Source organism: Macaca fascicularis, chromosome 3 (assembly GCF_037993035.2).
Source record: "Macaca fascicularis isolate 582-1 chromosome 3, T2T-MFA8v1.1".
Classification (NCBI taxonomy): domain Eukaryota; kingdom Metazoa; phylum Chordata; class Mammalia; order Primates; family Cercopithecidae; genus Macaca; species Macaca fascicularis.
This window is the reverse complement of record NC_088377.1, coordinates 61,815,715-61,836,004: the sequence shown is the minus strand read 5'-3', so window position 1 is coordinate 61,836,004 and position 20,290 is coordinate 61,815,715.

The window sequence follows — 20,290 nt, the reverse complement described above, 5'->3', positions numbered from 1 at the left end:
ATGCTCATGGATAGGAAGAATCAATATCGTGAAAATGGCCAAACTGCTCAAGGTTATTTTTAGATTCAATGCCATCCCCATCAAGCTACCAATGAGTTTCTTCACAGAATTAGAAAAAACTGCTCTAAAGTTCATATGGAACCAAAAAAGAGCCCACATCTTCAAGACAATCCTAAGTCAGAAGAACAAAGCTGGAGGCATCACGCTACTTGACTTCAAACTATATTACAAGGCTACAGTAACCAAAACAGCATGGTACTGGTACCAAAACAGAGATATAGACCAATGGAACAGAACAGAGTCCTCAGAAATAATACCACACATCTACAGCCATCTGATCTTTGACAAACCTGAGAGAAACAAGAAATGGGGAAAGGATTCCCTATTTAATAAATGGTGCTGGGAAAATTGGCTAGCCATAAGTAGAAAGCTGAAACTGGATCCTTTCCTTACTCCTTATACGAAAATTAATTCAAGATGGATTAGAGACTTAAATGTTAGACCTAATACCATAAAAACCCTAGAGGAAAACCTAGGTAGTACCATTCAGGACATAGGCATGGGCAAAGACTTCATGTCTAAAACACCAAAAGCAATGGCAGCAAAAGCCAAAATTGACAAATGGGATCTAATTAAACTAAAGAGCTTCTGCACAGCAAAAGAAACTACCATCAGAGTGAACAGGCAACCTACAGAATGGGAGAAAAGTTTTGCAATCTACTCATCTGACAAAGGGCTAATATCCAGAACCTACAAAGAACTCAAACAAATTTACAAGAAAAAAAGAAACAGCCCCATCAAAAAGTGGGCAAAGGATATGAACAGACATTTCTCAAAAGAAGACATTCATACAGCCACAGACACATGAAAAAATGCTCATCATCACTGGCCATCAGAGAAATGCAAATCAAAACCACAATGAGATACCATCTCACACCAGTTAGAATGGCGATCATTAAAAAGTCAGGAAACAACAGGTGCTGGAGAGGATGTGGAGAAATAGGAACACTTTTACACTGTTGTTGGGATTGTAAACTAGTTCAACCATTATGGAAAACAGTACAGCGATTCCTCAAGGATCTAGAACTAGATGTACCATATGACCCAGCCGTCCCATTACTGGGTATATACCCAAAGGATTATAAATCATGCTGCTATAAAGACACATGCACACGTATGTTTATTGTGGCACTATTCACAATAGCAAAGACTTGGAATCAACCCAAATGTCCATCAGTGACAGACTGGATTAAGAAAATGTGGCACATATACACCATGGAATACTATGCAGCCATAAAAATGGATGAGTTTGTGTCCTTTGTAGGGACATGGATGCAGCTGGAAACCATCATTCTTAGCAAACTATCACAAGAACAGAAAACCAAACACCGCATGTTCTCACTCATAGGTGGGAACTGAACAATGAGATCACTTGGACTCAGGAAGGGGAACATCACACACCGGGGCCTCCATAGGGAGGGGGGAGGGGGGAGGGGGGAGGGGGAAGGAATTGCATTGGGAGTTATACCTGATGTAAATGACGAGTTGATGGGTGCTGACGAGTTGATGGGTGCAGCACAGCAACTTGGCACAAGTATACATATGTAACAAACCTGCATGTTATGCTCATGTACCCTAGAACTTAAAGTATAATAATAATAAAAAAACAAAAAACAAAAAACAAACAAAAAACAAAAAACAAAAAAACAAACAAAAAAACAGAAAAAAAGAAAGAATATTTTGGATCGCATTTAAGACTATGTTGACAAAGTAAATATAATCATATAAAAACTGGAAAGAAGAATTATGAGAAACTGCTTTGTGATGTGTAAATTCATCTCACTGAGTTACACCTGTCTTTTCATGGAGTAGATTGCTATCTGTTGTTGTGGAATCTGCACAGGGATATTGGGGAGTGCATAGAGGCCTATAGTGAAAAAGGAAATATCCTGAGATTAAAAACTAGAAAGAAGCATTCTGAGAAACTGGTTGTGATGTGACTTCATCTCACAGAGATACAATGTTCTTTTCATTGAGCAGTTTGATAACACTGTTTTCATGGAATCTGCAATTGGGTATTTGGGAGTGTTTTGAAGCCTATGGTGACAAACTTAATGTCCACAGATAAAAACCATAAAGACGCATTCTGAGAAACTTTTTTATGTTGTGTGAATTCATTTCACAGATATACACTGTTCTTTTCATGGAGCAGTTTGGTAGCACTGTTTTTGGGTAATCTTAGTAGGGATATTAGGATCACATTGAAGCATATGGTGACCATGGAAATATCCCGAGATTAAAATTAGAAATTTCTGAGAAAGCTCTTTATGATGTATGAATTTATCTCACAGTGTTACACCTTTCTTTTCATGAAGTGATTTGCTAACATTGCTTTCATGAAATCTGCAAAGGGATATTTAGGAGCACACTGAGTCCTCTGGTGAAAACGGAAATATCCCCATATAAAAACAAGAAAGAAACTTTTGGACAACATTCTTTGTGATGTGTGAATTCATCTCACAGAGTTATACTGTCCTTTTCATGGAGCAGTTTACTAACACTGTTCTCATGCAACAGAAAGGTTCTTTCTAGTTTTTGTCTCAGGATATTTCCTTTGTCACCGTAAACTTCAATGCATTCTGAAATATCCCATTGCAGATTCCAAGCAAACAGTGTTAGCAAACTGATCAATGAACAGAACAGTGTAACGCTGTGAGATGAATTCACACACCAAAAAGCAGTTTCTCAGAAAGCTTCTTTCTAGTTTTCTTCTGAGGATATTTCCTTTGCGACCATAGGCTTCAATGCACTCCCAAATATCCTACTGCAGATTCCACAAAAACAGTGTTATCAAACAGCTCAAAGAAAAGCATGATGTAGCTCTGTGAGATGAATTCACACGTCACAAAGCCATTTCTCAGAAAGTTTCTAGTTTTTATCTGATGATATTTCCTTTTTCACCATAGTCCTCAATGCGCTCCCAAATATCCTTTTGCATATTCCACGAAAACAGTGTTAGTGAACTGCTCCTTGAAAATAAAGGTTAACACTGTGAGATGAATTCACATATCACAAATAATTTTCTCAGAAAGCTCCTTTCTAGTTTTTATCTGAGGATATTTCCTTAGTCACCACAGGCTTCAATGAGATCCAAAATATCCCTTCTTAAGTTCCCCAAAAACAGTGCTACCAAACTGATCCATGAAAATAATCGTATAACTCTGTGAGATAAATTATCACATCACCAAGCCATTTCTCAGAAAGCTTCTTTTTGGTTTTTCTATGAGGGTATTTCCTTTGTCACCATATTCTTCATTGCACTCCCAAATATCCTATGGCAGACTCCACAAAAACAGTGTTATCAAGAGGCTCAAAGAAAACCATGGCATAGCTCTGTGAGACGAATTCATCCATCACAAAGCAGTTTCCCTGAAAGCTTCTCTCTCATTTTTATCTGAGAATATTTCCTTAGTCACCATAGGCCTCAATGTGCTACCAAATATCCCTTTACAGATTCCACGAAAACAGTGTGTGCAAACTGCTCCATGAAAAGAAACGTGTATCTCTGTGAGATGAATTCACACATTCCAAAGAACTTCCTCAGAATGCTTCTTTCTAGTTTTTATCTGCGGATATTCCCTTAGTCACATAGGCTTCCTGGTGATCCATAATATCCCTTCTCAGATTCCCCAAAAACAGTGGTACCAAACTGATCCATGAAAGGAATTGTGTAACTCTGTGAGATGGATTAACATATCATAAAGCAGTTTCTCAGAGGGCTTTTTTCTAGTTTTTATATGAGGATATTTCCTTGATTACCATAAGTATCAATACACTCTGAAATATTCCGTTGTAGATTCAAGAAAACAGTGTTAACAAACTGCTCCATGAAAAGGACAGTGTAACTCTGTGCCTTGAATTCAATGATCACAAAGCAGATTCTCAGAAAGTTTCTTTCTACTTTTTCTATGAGGATATTTCCTTTTTCACTATAGGCCTCAATGTGCTCCAAAATATCCCTTTGCAGATTTCATGAAAACAGTGTTAACAAACTGCTCCATGAAAAGAAACCTGTAAATCTGGGAGGTGAATTCACACAACATAAAGCAGTTTCTCAGAAAGCTTCTTTCTGGTTTTTATGTGAGGATATTTCCTTTGTCACCATAGGTTCAATGTGATCCAAAACATCCCTTCTCAGATTCTGTATAAAAAGTGCTACCAAACTGCTCCATAAATACAATTGTGTAACACTGTGAGATGAATTCATAAACCACAAAACAGTTTCTCAGAAAGCTTCTTTCTAGTTTTTATCTGAGGATGTTTCCTTTTTCACTATATGTCTCAATGCACTCCTAAAAATCCCTTTGCAGATTCCACGAAAACAATGTCAGCAAACTGTTTCATGAAAAGAAAGCTGTAACTCTTTGAGATGAATTCACACATCACAAAGAACTTTATCAGAAAGTTTCTTTCTAGTTTTTATCTCAGGATATTTCCTTTGTCACCATAGACTTCAATGTGATCCAAAATATCCCTTTTCAGAATCCCCAAAAACAGTGCTGCCAAAGTGATCCATGAAAAGAATCATGTAACACTGTGAGATGAATCAACACATCATAAAGCAGTTTCTCAGAAAGCTTCTTTCTACCTTTTCTATTAGGACGGTTCCTATGTCACCATAATTTTCAGTGCACTCCAAAATATCCCTTTTAAGATTCCAAGATAACTGAGTTAGCAAACTGCTCAATGAAAACAACAGTGTAACACTGTGAGAGGAATTCACACAATACAAAGCAGTTTCTCAGAGAGCTTCGTTTTCCTTTATCTATGAGGATATATGCTTTGTCACCATAGGCTTCAATGCACTCCCAAATATCCTATAGCAGATTCCACGATAACAGTGTTATCAAACTGCTAAATGAAAAGAGTGGTGTAACTCTGTGAGATGAATTCACATATCACAAAGTACTTTCTCAGAAAGCTTCTTTTTGTTTCATCTATGAGGACACTTCCTTTGTCACCATAAAGTTCAATGTGCTAAGAAATATCAGAGTACAGATTCCAAGAAAACAGTGTAAGCAAACTGCTAAATGCAAAGTACAGGGTAACTCTGTGAGTTGAGTTCACACGTCACAAAGCAGTTTCTCAGAAAGTTTCCTTCTAGTTTTTATCCTAGGATATTTCATTTTTCACAGTAGGCCTGAATGTACTCCCAAATATCACTTTGCAGTTTCCAAAAAAACAGTGTTGGCAAACTGCTCCATGAAAATAGAGGTGTAACTCTGTGAGATGAATTCACACATCACAAAGTACTTTCTTAGACAACTTCTTTTTGGTGTTTGTCTGAGGATAATTCCTTTGTAACCATAGGCTTCAATGCACTCCCAAATATCTTATTGAAGATTACACGAAAACAGTATTAGCAAACTGCTCCATGAAAACAGAAGTGTATCTCTCTGAGATGAATTCACACATCACAAAGAACTTTCTGAGAAAGCTCCTTTATAGTTTTTTTCTAAGGATATTTTCTTAGTCACCATAGACTTCAATGATACCCAAAGTATCCCTTCTCAGATTCCCCAAAAACAGTGCTTTCAAACTGATCCATGGAAAGAATCATGTAACTCATTGAGATGAATTCACAAATCACAAAACAGTTTCTCAGAAAATGTCTTTCTAGTTTTTGTCTGGTTATATTTCCTTTTTCACAAAAAGTTTCAATGCGCTCTGAAATATCTCATTGCAGATTCCAAGAAATCAGTGTTAGCAAACTGCTTAATGAAAGGAAGAGTTTAACTCTGTGAATTGAATTCACACATCACAAAGCAGTTTCTCAGAAAGCTTCCTTTTGGTTTTCCTATGAGGATATTTCATTTTCACTATAGGCCTCAATGTGTTCCCAAATATCCCTTTGCTGATTCCACGAGAACTGTGTTAGCAAACTCCCCCATGAAACAAAACGTGTAACTCTGTGAGATGTATTCATACATCACAAAGAACTTTCTCAGGTTGACTCTTTCTAGTTTTTACGTGAGGATATGTCCTTAGTCACCATAAGCTTCAAAGTGATCCAAAATATCCCTTCTTAGATTCCCCAATAACAGTGTTACCAAACGGATCCATGGAAAGAATCTTGTAACTCTGTCAAATGAATTAACACATCCCAAAGCGACTTCTCAGAAAGCTTCTTTCTAGTTTTTATATGAGAATATTTCCTTTGTCAAAATGAGCTTCAATGTGCTTCAAAATATCCCATTGCAGATTCCATGAAAACAGTGTTAGCAAGCTGCTCAATGAAAATAACAGGGCAATTCTCTGACATTAATTCACACATCACAAAGCAGTTTCTCTGAAAGTTTCTTTCTAGTTTTTGTCTGAGGATATATCCTTTTTCACACTAAGGTTCAATGTGCTCAGAAATATGCCATTGCAGATTCCAAGATAACAGTGCTAGCAAACTGCTCTATGAAAACAACAGTGAAACTCTATACATTGAACTCAAACATCACAAAGCTGATTCTCAGAAAGATTCTTTCTAGTTTTTCTATTAGGATATTTCCTTTTTCACTATTGGCCTCAATGCGCTTCCAAATATCCATTTGCAGACTCCACGAAAACAGTGTTACCAAACTTCTCCATGAAAAGAAAGGTGTAGCTATGTGAGATGAATTCACACATCACAAAGAACTTTCTCAGAAAGCATCTTTATAGTTTTTATCTGAGGATATTTCCTTTGTCACCAAAGGCTTCAATGTGATCCAAAATATCCCTTCTCAGATTCCCCAAAAACAATGCTATCAAACTGATCCATGAGGAGAATTGTGAATCGCAAATCACAAAACATTTTCTCAGAATGTTTCTATCTAGTTTTTGTCTGAGGATATTTGCTAATTCACAATAAGCTTCTATGTGCTCTGAAATATCCCAATTTAGATTTCAAGAAAACAGTGTTAGCAAACTGCTCAATGACTAGAACAGTGTAACTCTGTGAGTTGAATTCACACATCACAGAGCAGTTTCTCAGAAAGCTTCTTTTTGGTTTCTCTCTGGGGATATTTCCTTTGTCACCATAGGCTTCAATGCACTCCCAAATATCCTATTGCAGACTCCAGGAAAACAGTGTTATCATACATTTCAAAGAAAATAATGGTGTAACTCTGTGAGAAGAATTGAACCATAACAAAACCGTTTCTCAGAAAGTTTCTTTGTAGTTTTGTAGTTTTTATCTGAGGATATTTCCTTTTTTACCATAGGCCTCAGTGCACTCCCAGATATCCCTTTGCAGATTCCATGAAAACAGTGTTAGCACACTACTCCATGAAAACGAAGGTGTAACTCTGGGAGATGAATTCACACATCCCAAAAGCCTTTCTCAGAAAGCTTCTTTCTAGTTGTTATCTGAGGATAATTTCTCTGTCACCCTAGGCTTCAATGTTATCCAAAATATCCCTACTCAGATACCTGAAAAACAATGCTAAGAAATTGATCCATGAAAAGAATCGTGTAACTCTGTGAGATTAATTAACACATCACACAGCGGTTTCTCAGAAAGCTTCTTTCTAATATTTATATGAATGTACTTTCTTTGTCAATGTAAGATTCAATGCACTCCAAAGTATCCCATTGCAGATTCCACAAAAACAGTGTTAGCAAACTGCTCCATGAAAATAAAGGTGTAAATCTGTGAGATGAATTCACACATCTCTAAGTACTTTCTAGGAAATCTTCTTTCTAGTTATAATCTGAGCATATTCCCTTTTTCACCATAGGCTTCAATGTGATCCAAAACAACCGTTCTCAGATTCCCCAAAAACAGTGCTATCAAACCAATCCATGAAAAGAATTGTGTAACTCTGTGAGAAGAATTAACACATCATAAAGCAGTTTCTCAGAAAGTATCTTTCTAATTTTTGTCTGAGGATATTTTCTTATTCACAATAAATTTCAATGCACTCCAAAATATCCCATTGCAGGGTCCAAGAAAACAGTGTTAGCAAGTTACTCAATGAAAAGAACAGTGTAACTCTGTGAGATGAATTTCCACATCACAAAGCCATTTCTCAGAAAGCTTCTTTTTGGTCTTTATCTGAGGATATTTCCTTTGTCACCATAGACTTCAAAGCACTCCCAAATATCCTTTTGCAGATTCCATGAACACAGTGTTATCAAACTGCTCAATGAAAAGAATGGTGTAACTCTGTGAGATGAATTCACACATCAAAAAGCAGTTTCTCAGAAATCATCTTTCTAATTTTGATCTGAGGATATTTCCTTTTTCAATATAGGCCTCAATGCATCCCAAATATCCCTTTGCAGATTCCATGAAAACAGTGTTAGCGAGCTGCTCCATGAAAGGAAAGGTGTAGCTCTGTGAGATGAATTCACACATCACAAAAAACTTTATCAGAAAGCTTCTTTCTAGTTATTATCTGAGGATGTTTCCCTTGTCACCATAGGCTTCAATGTGATCTGAAATATCACTTCTCAGTTCCCCAAAAACAGTGCTACCAAAAAGATCCATGAAATGGATCGTGTAACTCTGGGAGATGAATTAACATGAAAAGAACACTGTAATTCTGTGAGATGATTTCACACATCACAAAGCAGTTTCTCAGAAAGCTTTGTCTTGGTTTCTTTCTTGTTTGGGCAATCTGAAAAGGAATAATTTGGATCACATTGAAGCCTATGGTGACAAAGGAAATATCCTGAGATTAAAGCTATAAAGAAGATTTCTGAATAACTTCTTTGTGAGGTGGGAATTCATCTCACAGTGTTACAACTATCTTTTCATTGAGAAGTTTGCTACCACTGTTTTCATGGAATCTGCAAAGGGATATTTGGGAGCACCTTGTGGCCTATAGTGAAAAAGGAAATATCCTCAGATGAAAACTAGAAAGAAGCTTTCTGAGAAACTGCTTTGTGATGTGCGAGTTCATCTCACAGAGCTATACCATTCGTTTCATTGTGCAATTTGATTACACTTTTTACGTGCAATCTGCAATAGGATATTTCAGAGTGCATTGAAGCCCATGGTGAAAATGGAAATATCCTCAGACAAAAACTAGAAAGATTTCTGAGAAACCACTTTATGATGCGTTAGTTCATCTGACAGAATTACACAATTCTTTTCATGTATCAGTTTGGTAGCAGTGTTTTTGGGGAATCTGAGAAGGGATATTTTTGATCATTTTAAAGCCTAAGGTGACAAAGGAAATATCCTGAGATTAAAAACCATAAAGAAGATTTTTGAGGAACTTCCTTGTGATGTGGGAATTCATCTCATATAGTTACATCATTGTTTTCATGGAGCAGTTTGCTAACCGAGTTTTCATGGAATCTGCAAAGGGATATTTGGGAGTGTATTGAGGCCTATGGTGAAAAAGGAAATTTCCTCAGATGAAAACTAGAAAACTAGAAAGAAGCTGTTTGAGAAACTACTTTGTGATGTGTGAATTCAACTCACATATTTACACTATTTTTTTCATTGAGCAGTGTGCAAAAACTGTTTTCTTAGAATCAGCAATGGCACATTTTGGAGTGCATTGAAGTGTATTGTGAAAAAGGAAATATCCTCAGACAAAAACTAGTAAGAAGACATCTGAGAAATGGCTTTGTGATGTGTAAATTCATGTAAGAGTGCTGCACTCTTGTTTTCATTGAGCAGTTTGCTAACACTGTTTTCTGGGAATCTGCAATGGGATATTTAGGAGTGCATTGAAGCTTATTGTGAAAAAGGAATTATCCTCAGAGAAAAACTAGAAAGAAACGTTCTGAGAAACTGCTTTGTGATTTGTGAATTCATCTCACAGAGTTATAAGATTGAGGCCTAAGGTGAAAAAGGAAATACCCTCAGAAAATAACTAGAAAGAACTTTTCTGAGAAACTGCTTTGTGATTATTTAATTCATCTCACAGAGTTACACGATTCTTTTCATGGATCAGTTTGGTAGCACTGTTTTTGGGGAATATCAGAAGGCATGTTTTGGATGACATTGAAGCCTATGGTGACTAAGGATATATCCTCAGATAAAAACTAGAAAGGAGCTTTCTTAGAAAGTTCCTTGGGATGTGTGAATTCATTTCACAGAGTTACACCATTATTTTCATGGAGCAATTTGCTAACAGAGTTCTCATGGAATCTGCAAAGGGATATTTGGGAGCACATTGAGGCCTATAATGAAAGAGTAAATATCCTCCAATGAAAACTAGAAAGAGTATTTCTGAGAAAATGCTTTGGATATGTGAATTCATCACACAGAGTTACACCATTCTTTCCATAGTGCAGTTTGATAACACTGTTTTCATGGAGTCTCCAGTAGGATATTTGGGAGTGCCTTGAACCCCATGGTGACAAAAGAAATATCCTCATAGAAAAAACAAAAAGATGCCTTCTGAGAAATGGCTCTTTGAGGTGTGAATTCAACTCACAGAAGTGCACTGTTCTTTTCATTGAGCAGTTTGCTAACACTGTTTTCTTGGAATCAGCAATGGGATATTTTGGAGTTCATTGAAGCTTATTGTGAAAGAGGAAATATCCTGAGACAAAAACTTCTAGTTTCTTTCTAAGAAACTTTCAGAGTAACTGCTTTGTGATCTGTGAATTCATCTCACAGAGTTACATGATTATTTTCATGGATAAGTTTGACAGCACCATTTTGGGGAAACTTAGAAGGGTTATTTTGGATCACATTGAAGCTTATGGTGAGAAAGGAAATATCCTCATATAAAAACTAGAAAGAAGCTTTCTAAGACCTGCTTTGAGATGTGTTAATTCAACTCACACAGTTACACAATTCTTTTCTTTTATCAATTTGGTAGCACTGTTTCTGGGGAAACTGAGAAGGGATATTTTGGATCCCATTGAAGCCTATGGTGACTAAGGAAACATCCTCAGATAAAAACTAGAAAGAAGACAAGATAAAGTTCTTTGTGATGTGTGAATCCATCTCTCAGAGTTACACCTTTTTTTTCATGGAGTAGTTTGCAAACACTGTTTTCGTGGAATCTGCAAAGGGACATTTTTGAACACATTGTGGCCTATAGTGAAAACGGAAATATCCTCAGATAAATACTAGAAAGAAGCTTTCTGAGAAACTGCTTTGTGATGTATGAATTCATCTCACAGAGCTACAGCGTTCTTTTCATTGAGCAGTTTGATAACACTTTTTGTGTGCAATCTGCTATAGGATATTTGGAAGTGCATTGAAGCCTATGGTGACAAAGGAAATATCCTCAGATAAATATGAAAAAGAAGCTTTCTGAGACACTGCTTTTTGTTTTGTCAAATCATCTCATGGAGTTACACTGACCTTTTCACTGAGCAGTTTGCTAACACTGGTTTCTTGGAATCTGCAATGGCTTATTTCAGAGTGCATTGAAGCTTATTGTGAAAAGGAAATATCCTCAGAGAAAAAGTAAAAAGAAGCTTTCTGAGAAACTGCTTTTTGATGTGTGAATTCATGTCAGAGGGTTACACTGTTCTTTTCATTGAGAAGTTTGCTAACACTGTTTACTTGGAATCTGCAATGGGATACGTCAGAGTGCATTGAAACTTATGGTGACAAAGAAAATATCCTCATATAATAACTAGAAAGTAGTTTTTTGAGGAACCATTTTTTTGAATTCATCTCACAGAGTTACAGGATTCTTTTCAAGGAGCAGTTTGGTAGCACTGTTTTTGGGGAATCTGAGAAGGTATATTTTGGGTCACATTGAAGCCTATGGTGTCTAAGGAAATATCCTCGGATAAAAACTGAAAAGAAGCTTTCTGAGAAAGTTTTTTGTGACGTGTGAATTTATCTCACTGAGAGAGACATATTCTTTCATGGAGCAGTTTGATAACACGTTTTTCATGGAATGTGCAAAGGGATATTGGGGAGCGCATTGATGCCTATGGTGACAAAGGAAATATCTTCATGGAAAAAACAAAAAGAAGCTTTCTGAGAATCTGCTTTCTGACGTGTGAATTCAATTCAGAGAATTACACTGTTTCATTTATCTAACAGAGTTACACTGTTCTTTTCAATGAGCAGTTTGCTAACACTACTTTCTTGGAATCTGCAATGGTATATTTCAGAGTGCATATCGCAAGAACAGAAAACCAAACACCGCATGTTCTCACTCATAGGTAGGAACTGAAAATGAGATCACTTGGACCTGAGAAGGGGAACATCACACACCAAGGCCTATGATGGGGAGGGGGGAGAGTGGAGGGATTGCATTGGGAGTTATACCTTATGTAAATAACGAGCTGATAGGTGCTGATGAGTTGATGGGTGCAGCACACCAACATGGCACAAGTATACATATGTAACATACCTGCACGTTGTGCACATGTACCCTAGAACTTAAAGTATAATAATAATAAAATGATAAAGGAAATATCCTCTGACAGTAACTAGAAAGAAACTTTCTGAGAAAATCCTTTGTCATTTGTGAATTCATCTCAGAGTTTCACGATCCTTTTCATGGAGCAGTTTGGTAGCACTCTTTTTGGAGAATCTGAGAAGGGATATTTTGGATTGTATTGAAGCCTACGGTGACAAAGAAAATATACGCATATAAAAACCAGAAAAAAGATTTCTAAGAAACCGCTATGAGATGTGTTAATTCATCTCACAGTGTAACACGATTCTTTTCATGGATCAATCTGTTAGCACTGTTTTTGGGGAATCTGAGAAAGGATATTTTTTAACGTTTTGAAGCCTATGGTGACAAATAAAATATCCTAAGATAAAAACTAGAAAGAACCTTTCTCTGAAAGTTCTTTGTGTTGCATGAATTTGTCTCACAGACTTACACTTTACTTTTCATGGAGCAGTTTGCTAACACAGTTTTGGTGGAATCTGCAAAGGGATTCTTGGGAGTGCTTTGAGGCCTATAGTGAAAAAGGAGATATCCTCATATAAAAACTGGAAAGGAACTTTCTGAGAAACTGCTTTGTGGTGTTTGATTTCAACACAGAGGGTTGCACTGTTCTTTTCATGAGGTATTTTGCTAAAACTGCTTTTTTGGAATCTAAAATGGCATATTTTAGAGTGCAATGAAGCTTATTGTGGAAAAGGAAATACCTTCAGACAAAAACTAGAAAAAACATTTCTGTGAAACTGCTTTGTGATGTGTGAATTCATGTCAGAGAGATACCCTGTTCTTTTCATTGAGCAGTTTGCTAAAACACTGTTTTCTCAGAATCTGCAATGGGATATTTCGGAGCACATTGAAGCCTATGGTGACAAAGGATGTATCCTCAGATAAAAACTAGAAAAAAGCAATCTGAGAAAGTTCTTTGAGATGTGTTCATTCATCTCACATAGTTACACGTTTCCTTTCATGGGGCAGTTTGTGAACACAGTTTTCGTGGAATCTACAAAGGGATATAAGGGAGTGCATTGAGGCCTACTTTGAAAAAGGAAATATCTTCATGGAAAAACCAAAATGAATCTTTCTGAGAAACTGCTTTGTGATGTCTGAATTCATCTCACAAAGTTACACCTTCCTTTTTATTTAGCAGATTGATAACACTGTTTTCATGTAATCTGCATAAGATATTTGGGAGCACATTGAAGCCTATGTTGATAAAGGAAATATCTTCATAGAAAAAACAAAAAGAAGCATTCTGAGAAACGCTTTGTGATGTGTGAATTCAATTCACAGAGTTACACTGTTCTTTTCATTGAGCAGTATGTTAACACTATTTTCTTGGAAACTGCAATGGGATATTTCAGAGTGCATTGAAACTTACTGTGGAAATGGAATCAGCCTCAGACAAAAACCAGATAGATATTTCTGAGAAACTGCTGTGTGATTTGTGAATTCATCTCACAGAGTTACACGATTCTTTTCTTGGATCAATTTGATCACACTTTTTGGGGAATCTGAGAAGGGATGCTTTGAATTGCATTAAAGCCTATGGTGAAAAAGGAAATATCTTCAGATAAAAACTAGAAAGAAGCGTTCTGAGAAAGTTCTTTGTGATGTGCGAATTCACATCACAGAGTTACACCTTTCTTTTCATTGAGCAGGTTGATAACACTGTTTTCTGGAATCTGCAATGGGATATTTCAGAGTGCATTGAAGCTTAGGGTGACAAACGAAATATCATCATATAAAAACTAGAAAGAGGTTTTATGAGAAACTGCTTTGTGAGGTGTGAATTAATCTCCCAGATTTACACGATTTTTTCCATGGAGCAGTTTGCTAACACTGTTTTCATGGAATCTGCAAAGGGATATTTGGGAGAGCATAGAGGCCTATGGTGAAAAAGGAAATATGTTTGGATAAAAACTAGAAAGAAACTTTCTGAGAAACTCCCTTGTGGTGTATGCATTCATCTGTCTGAGTGACACTGTTCTTTTCATTGAGTAGTTTGCTAACACTGTTTACATGGAATCTGCAAAGTTATATTTCAGAGTGCATTGAAGCTTAAGCTCACAAAGGGATTACCCTCATACAAAAACTAAAAAGAAACTTTCTGAGAAACCACTTTGTGATGTATTAATTATTCCCACTGAGTTAAACTATTTTTCTATGGGTCAGTTTGGTAGCACTGTTTTGGGGAATCTGAGAAGGGATATTTTGGATCGCATTGAAGCCTATGGTGACAAAGGAAATATCCTCAGATACAAAATAGAAATAAGCTTTCTGAGAAAGTTCTCTGTAATCTGTGAATTCTTCTCACAGAGTTACACCTTTATTTTCATGGGGCAGTTTGCTAACACTGTTTTCTTGAAATCTGCAAAGGGATTTTTTTAGCTCATTGAAGCCTATGGTGACAAAGGATATACCCTTATATAAAAACTAGAAAGAAGCTTTCTGAGAAACTGCTTTGTCATATGTGAATTCATCTCACAGAGTTACATGATTCTTTTCATGGAACAGTTTGGTAGCACTGTATTTGGGGAATCTGAGAAGGGATATTTTGGATCGCATTGAAGCCTACGATGACTAAGGAAATATCCTAAGATGAAAACTAGAAAGAAACTTTATGAGAAAATGCTTTGTGATGTGTGAATTAATCTCACAGAATACACCATTCTTTACATTGAGCACTTTGCTAACACTGTTTTCGTACAATCTGCAAAGGGATATGTGGGAGCGTATTGAGGCCTATGTCGAAAAAGGAAATATCCTCAGATAAAAACTAGAAAAAAGCTTTCTGAGAAACTGCTTTGTGATGTGTGAATTCATTTCACAGAGTTACACCGTTCCTTTCATTGAGCAGTTTGCTAACACTGGTTTCATGGAATTGGCAAAGGAATAATTTGGAGCACATTGAAGGTTATGGTGACAAAGGAAATATCCTCAGACAAAAACTAGAAAGAAACTTTCTGGGAAATGGTTTTGTGATTTGTGAACTTATCTCACAGAGTTACAAGATTATTTTCATGAAGCTGTTTGGTAGCACTGTTTTTGAGGAATCTCAGAGGGGACATTTTGGATCACATTGAAGCATATGGTGACAAAAGAAACATCCTAAGATAAAAAATTGAAAGAAGCTTTCTGAGAAAGATCTTTGTGATGTGTGATTTCACCTCACAGAGTTACACCTTTCTTTTCATGGAGAAGTTTGCTATCGCTGTTTTCACGGAATCGGCAATAGAATATTTGGGAGCACATTGAAGCCTATGGTGACTGAGGAAATATCCTAAAACAAAAACAAAAAGAATCTTTCTGAGAATCTGCTTTGTGATGTGTGAATTCATCTCACAGATTTACACTTTTTCTTTCATGGAGCAGTTTGCTAATACTATTTTCATGGAATCTGAAAAGGGATATTCATGAGTGCATTGAGGTATAAGTTGAAAAAGTATATATACTCATACAAATACAAGAAAGAAGCTGTCTGTGAAACTGCTTTGTGATGCGTCTATTCATATCACAGAGTTACACCGTTCTCTTCATTGAGAAGTTTGCTATCACTTTTTTCGTGGAATCTGCAATGGGATATTCTGGAGCACATTGAGGAATATGGAGAAAAAGGAAATATCCTTAGATAAATACTAGAAAGCAGCTGTCTGAGACACAGCTTTGTGATGTGTGAATTCATCTCACATAGTTACACCATTCTTTTCACGGAGGAGTTTGGCTGCACTGTTTTTGGTGAATCTGAGAAGGGATATTTTGGATCAAATTGAAGCTTAGGGTGACAAAGGAAATATCTTCAGATAAAAACTAGAAAGAATCTTTCTCAGAAACTTCTTTGTAATGTGTATATTCACTTCACAGAGTATCACCTTTCTGTTCATGGAGCAGATTTGTAACACAATTTTTGTGGAATCTGCAAAGGGATGTTTAGGAGCACATTGAGGCCTATGGTGAAAAAGGAAATATCCTCAGAGAAAAAGTAGAAAGAAGCTTTCTGAGAAACTGCTTTGTGATATGTGAATTCATCTTACAGATTTACACTGTTCATTTCATTGAGCCGCTTGCTAACTGTTTTCCTGGAGTCTACAATGGGATATTTTGGAGGGCACTTAAGCTTATTGTGACAAAGGAAATATCCTCATAGATAAACAAAAGAGATGCTTTCTGAGAAACTGCTTTGTGATGTGTGAATTCGTCTCACATAGTTACATCATTCTTTTCATTGAGTAGCTTTATAACACTGTTTCCGTGGAAACTGCAGTAGAATATTTGGGAGTGCATTGAAGCCTATGGTGACACAGGAAGTAATCTCATTGATAAACCAAAAAGAAACTTTCAAAGAAACTGCTTTGTGATGTGTGAATTCATCTCACAGTGTTACACTGTTCTTTTCATTGAGCAGTTTGCTAACACTGTTGTCTTGGAATCTTAAATGGAGTATTTCGGACCACCTTGAAGCCTATGGTGATACAGGAAATATCCTTGTAGAAAGAGTAGAAAAACGCTTTCTGAGAAACGATTTGTGATGTGTTAATTCATCTCACAGAGTTACATGATTCTTTTCATGGATCAGTTTGGCATCACTGTTTTTGGGAAATCAGAGAAAGGATATATTGGTTCCCATTGAAGCCTATGGTGACAAAGGAAATATCCTCAGATGAAAACTATAAATTACTTTTCTGAGAAAGTTCTTTGTGATGTGTGAATTCATCTCACAGAGTTACACCTTTCTCTTCATGGAGTCGTTTGCTAACACTGTTGTCGTGGAATCTGTAAATGGATATTTGGGAGGGCATTGACACCTATGGTGGAAAACTAAATATCCTCAGTTAAAAACGTGAAAGAAGATTTCTGAGAAACTATTTTGCAATGTGTGAATTCATCTCACAGAGTTACATGATTCTTTTCATGGATCAGTTTGGTAGCACTGTTTTTGGGGAACGTGAGAAGGGATACTTTGGATTGCATTGAAGCCTATGGTGACAAAGGAAATACCCTCATATAAAAACAAGAAAGAAGCTTTCTGAGAAACCACTTCATGGTATGTTAATTCATCTGACAGAGTTAAATGATTACTTTCATAGATTAGTTTGGTATCTCGATTTGGGGAATCTGAGAAGGGATATTTTCGTTTACTTTGAAGCCTATGGTGACAAAGAAATATCCTCAGATAAAAACTAGAAAGAAGTTTTCTGAGAAAGTTTTTTGTGATGTGTGAATTCATCTCACAGAGTTACACCTTTCTTTTCAGGGAACAGTTTCCTACCACTGTTGTCGAGGAATCGGCAAAGGGATATTTGGGAGCACATTGAGGGTTATAGTGAAAAATTAAATATCCTCAGATAAAAATGAGAAACAATCTTTCTGAGAAACTGCTTTTTGATACATTAATTCATCTCACATCTCACATGATTCTTTTCATATATTAGTTTTGTAGCACGGTTTTAGGGGAATCTGAGAAGGGATATTTTGGATCACATAGAAGCCTATGGTGACATAGGAAATACTCTCAAATAAAAACTAGAAAGGAGCATTCTGAGAAATTTCTTTGTGAAGTGTGAATTCATCTCATAGAGTTACACTGTTCTTTTCATTGAGCAGCTTACTAACACTGTTTTTTTTGAATCTGCAGTGGGATATTTTGGAGCACTTTGAAGCTTATAGCGACAAACGAAATATCCTCAGACAAAATATAGAACGAAGCTTTCTGAGAAACTGCTTTGTAATTTGTGAATTCATCTCATGGAGTTACACTTTTCTTTCCATGGAGCAGTTTACTAACACTGTTTATGTGGAATCTGCAAAGCGATATTTGGGAGCACCTTGAGGCCTATGGTGAAATAAGAAATCTCCTCAGATAAAAACTAGAAAGACACTTCCTGAGAAACTGCTTTGTGAAGTGTCAATTCATGTCACTGGGTTACACTGTCCTTTTCATTGAGCAGTTTGCTAACACTGTTTTCGTGGTATCTGCAAAGGGATATATGGGAGCGCTCTGAGGTCTATGGTGATAAATTAAATATCTTCAGATGAAAAGTAGAAGGAAGCTTTATGAGAAACTGCTTTGTGTTGTGTTAATTCATCTGACAGAGTTACACGATTCTTCTCATGGAGAAGTTTGGTAGCACTGTTTTTGGGGAATCTGAGAAGGGATATTTTGGATTGCATTGAAGACCATGGTGACAAAGAAAATATCCTCAGAAAAAAAGAAGAAAGAATCTTTCTGAGAAAGGACATTGTGATGTGTGAATTCATTTCACAGCATTACACCTTTCTTTTCATGGGGCAGTTTGCTAATATTGTTTTCCTTGAATCTGCAATGGGATATTTGGGAGTGCATTGAGGCATATAGTTAAAAAGAAAATACACTAAGATGAAAACTAGAAAGAAGCTTTCTGAGAAACTACTTTGTGATGTGTGAATTCATCTCAGAGAATTACATGGTTCTTTTCACTGAGTAGTTTGATAACACTGTTTTCGTTTAATCTGAAATAGGATATTTGGGAGTGCATTGAGGCCTATGGTGAAAAAGGAAATATGCTGAGGTAAAAACTGGAAACCATCTTTCTGAGAAACTCCTTTTTGATGCATGATTTCATCTCACAGAGTTACTCTGTACTTTTCATTGAACAGTTTGCTAACATTATTTTCTTGGAATCTGCGATTTGATATTTCAGAGTGCATTGAAGCTTATGGTGAGAAAGGAAATATCCTCATATGAAAACTAGAAAGAAGCTTTCTGAGAAAACTGCTTCGTGATGTGTTAATTCATCTCACAGAGTTACATGATTCTTTTCATGGATCAGTTTGGTAGCACTGTTTTTAGGGAATCTGAGAAGGCATATTTTGGATTGTAGTGAAGCCTATCGTGACAAAGGGAGTATCTTCAGATAAAAATTAGAAAGAAGCTTTCTGAGAAAGATCTTTGTGATGTGTGAATTCATCTCACAGAGCTATACCTCTATTTTCATGGGGAAGTTTGCTAATACTGTTTTCGTGGAATCTTCAATAGGATATTTGGGAGCACATTGAAGCCTATGGTGATAAAGGTATTATCCTCCCACACACACCAAAAAGAAGCTGTCTGAGAAACTACTTTGTGATGTGTGAATTCATCTTACAATGTTACACCTCTATTTTCATGGAGCAGTTTGCTAACACTGTTTTTGTGGAATCTGCAAAGGGATATTTGGGAGTACATTCAGGCCTACAGTGAGAAATGAAATATCCTCAGATAAAAACTAGAAGGAAGCTTTCTGAGAAACTACTTTGTGACGTGTGAATTCAACTCACAGAGTTACACTATACTTTGCATTGAGCAGTTTGCTTACACTGTTTTCTTGGAATCTGCACTCTGCATTTCTTAGCACATAGAAGTTTTTGGTAACAAAGGAAATATACTCATGGATAAACCAAAAAGAAACTTTCTGAGAAACTGTTTTGTAATGTGTGAATTCATCTCACAGAGTTACACCGTTCTTTTCATTTAGCAGCTTGATAACACTGTTATCATGAAATCTGCTATAGGATATTTGGGAGTGCATTGAAGCCTAAGGTGACAAAGCATACATCCTCATAGACAAAGGAAAAGGAAGCTATCTGAGAAACTGCTTTGTGTTGTGTGAATTCCTTTCACAGTGTTACACTATTGTTTTCATCAAGCAGTTTGATAACTCTCTTTTCTTGGTATCTTAAAAGGGATATTTTGGAATGCATTGAAAATTTTGGTGACATAAGAGACGTCCTCATAGAAAACCTAGGAAGAATATTTCTGAGAAATCACTTTGTGATGTGTTAATTCATCTCACAGAGTTACACTATTCTTTTCATGGATCACTTAGGCAGCACTGTTTTTGGGGAATATGAAAAGGGATATTTTGGATTGCATTGAAACCTATCGTGACAAAGGAATTATCCTCAGATAAAAA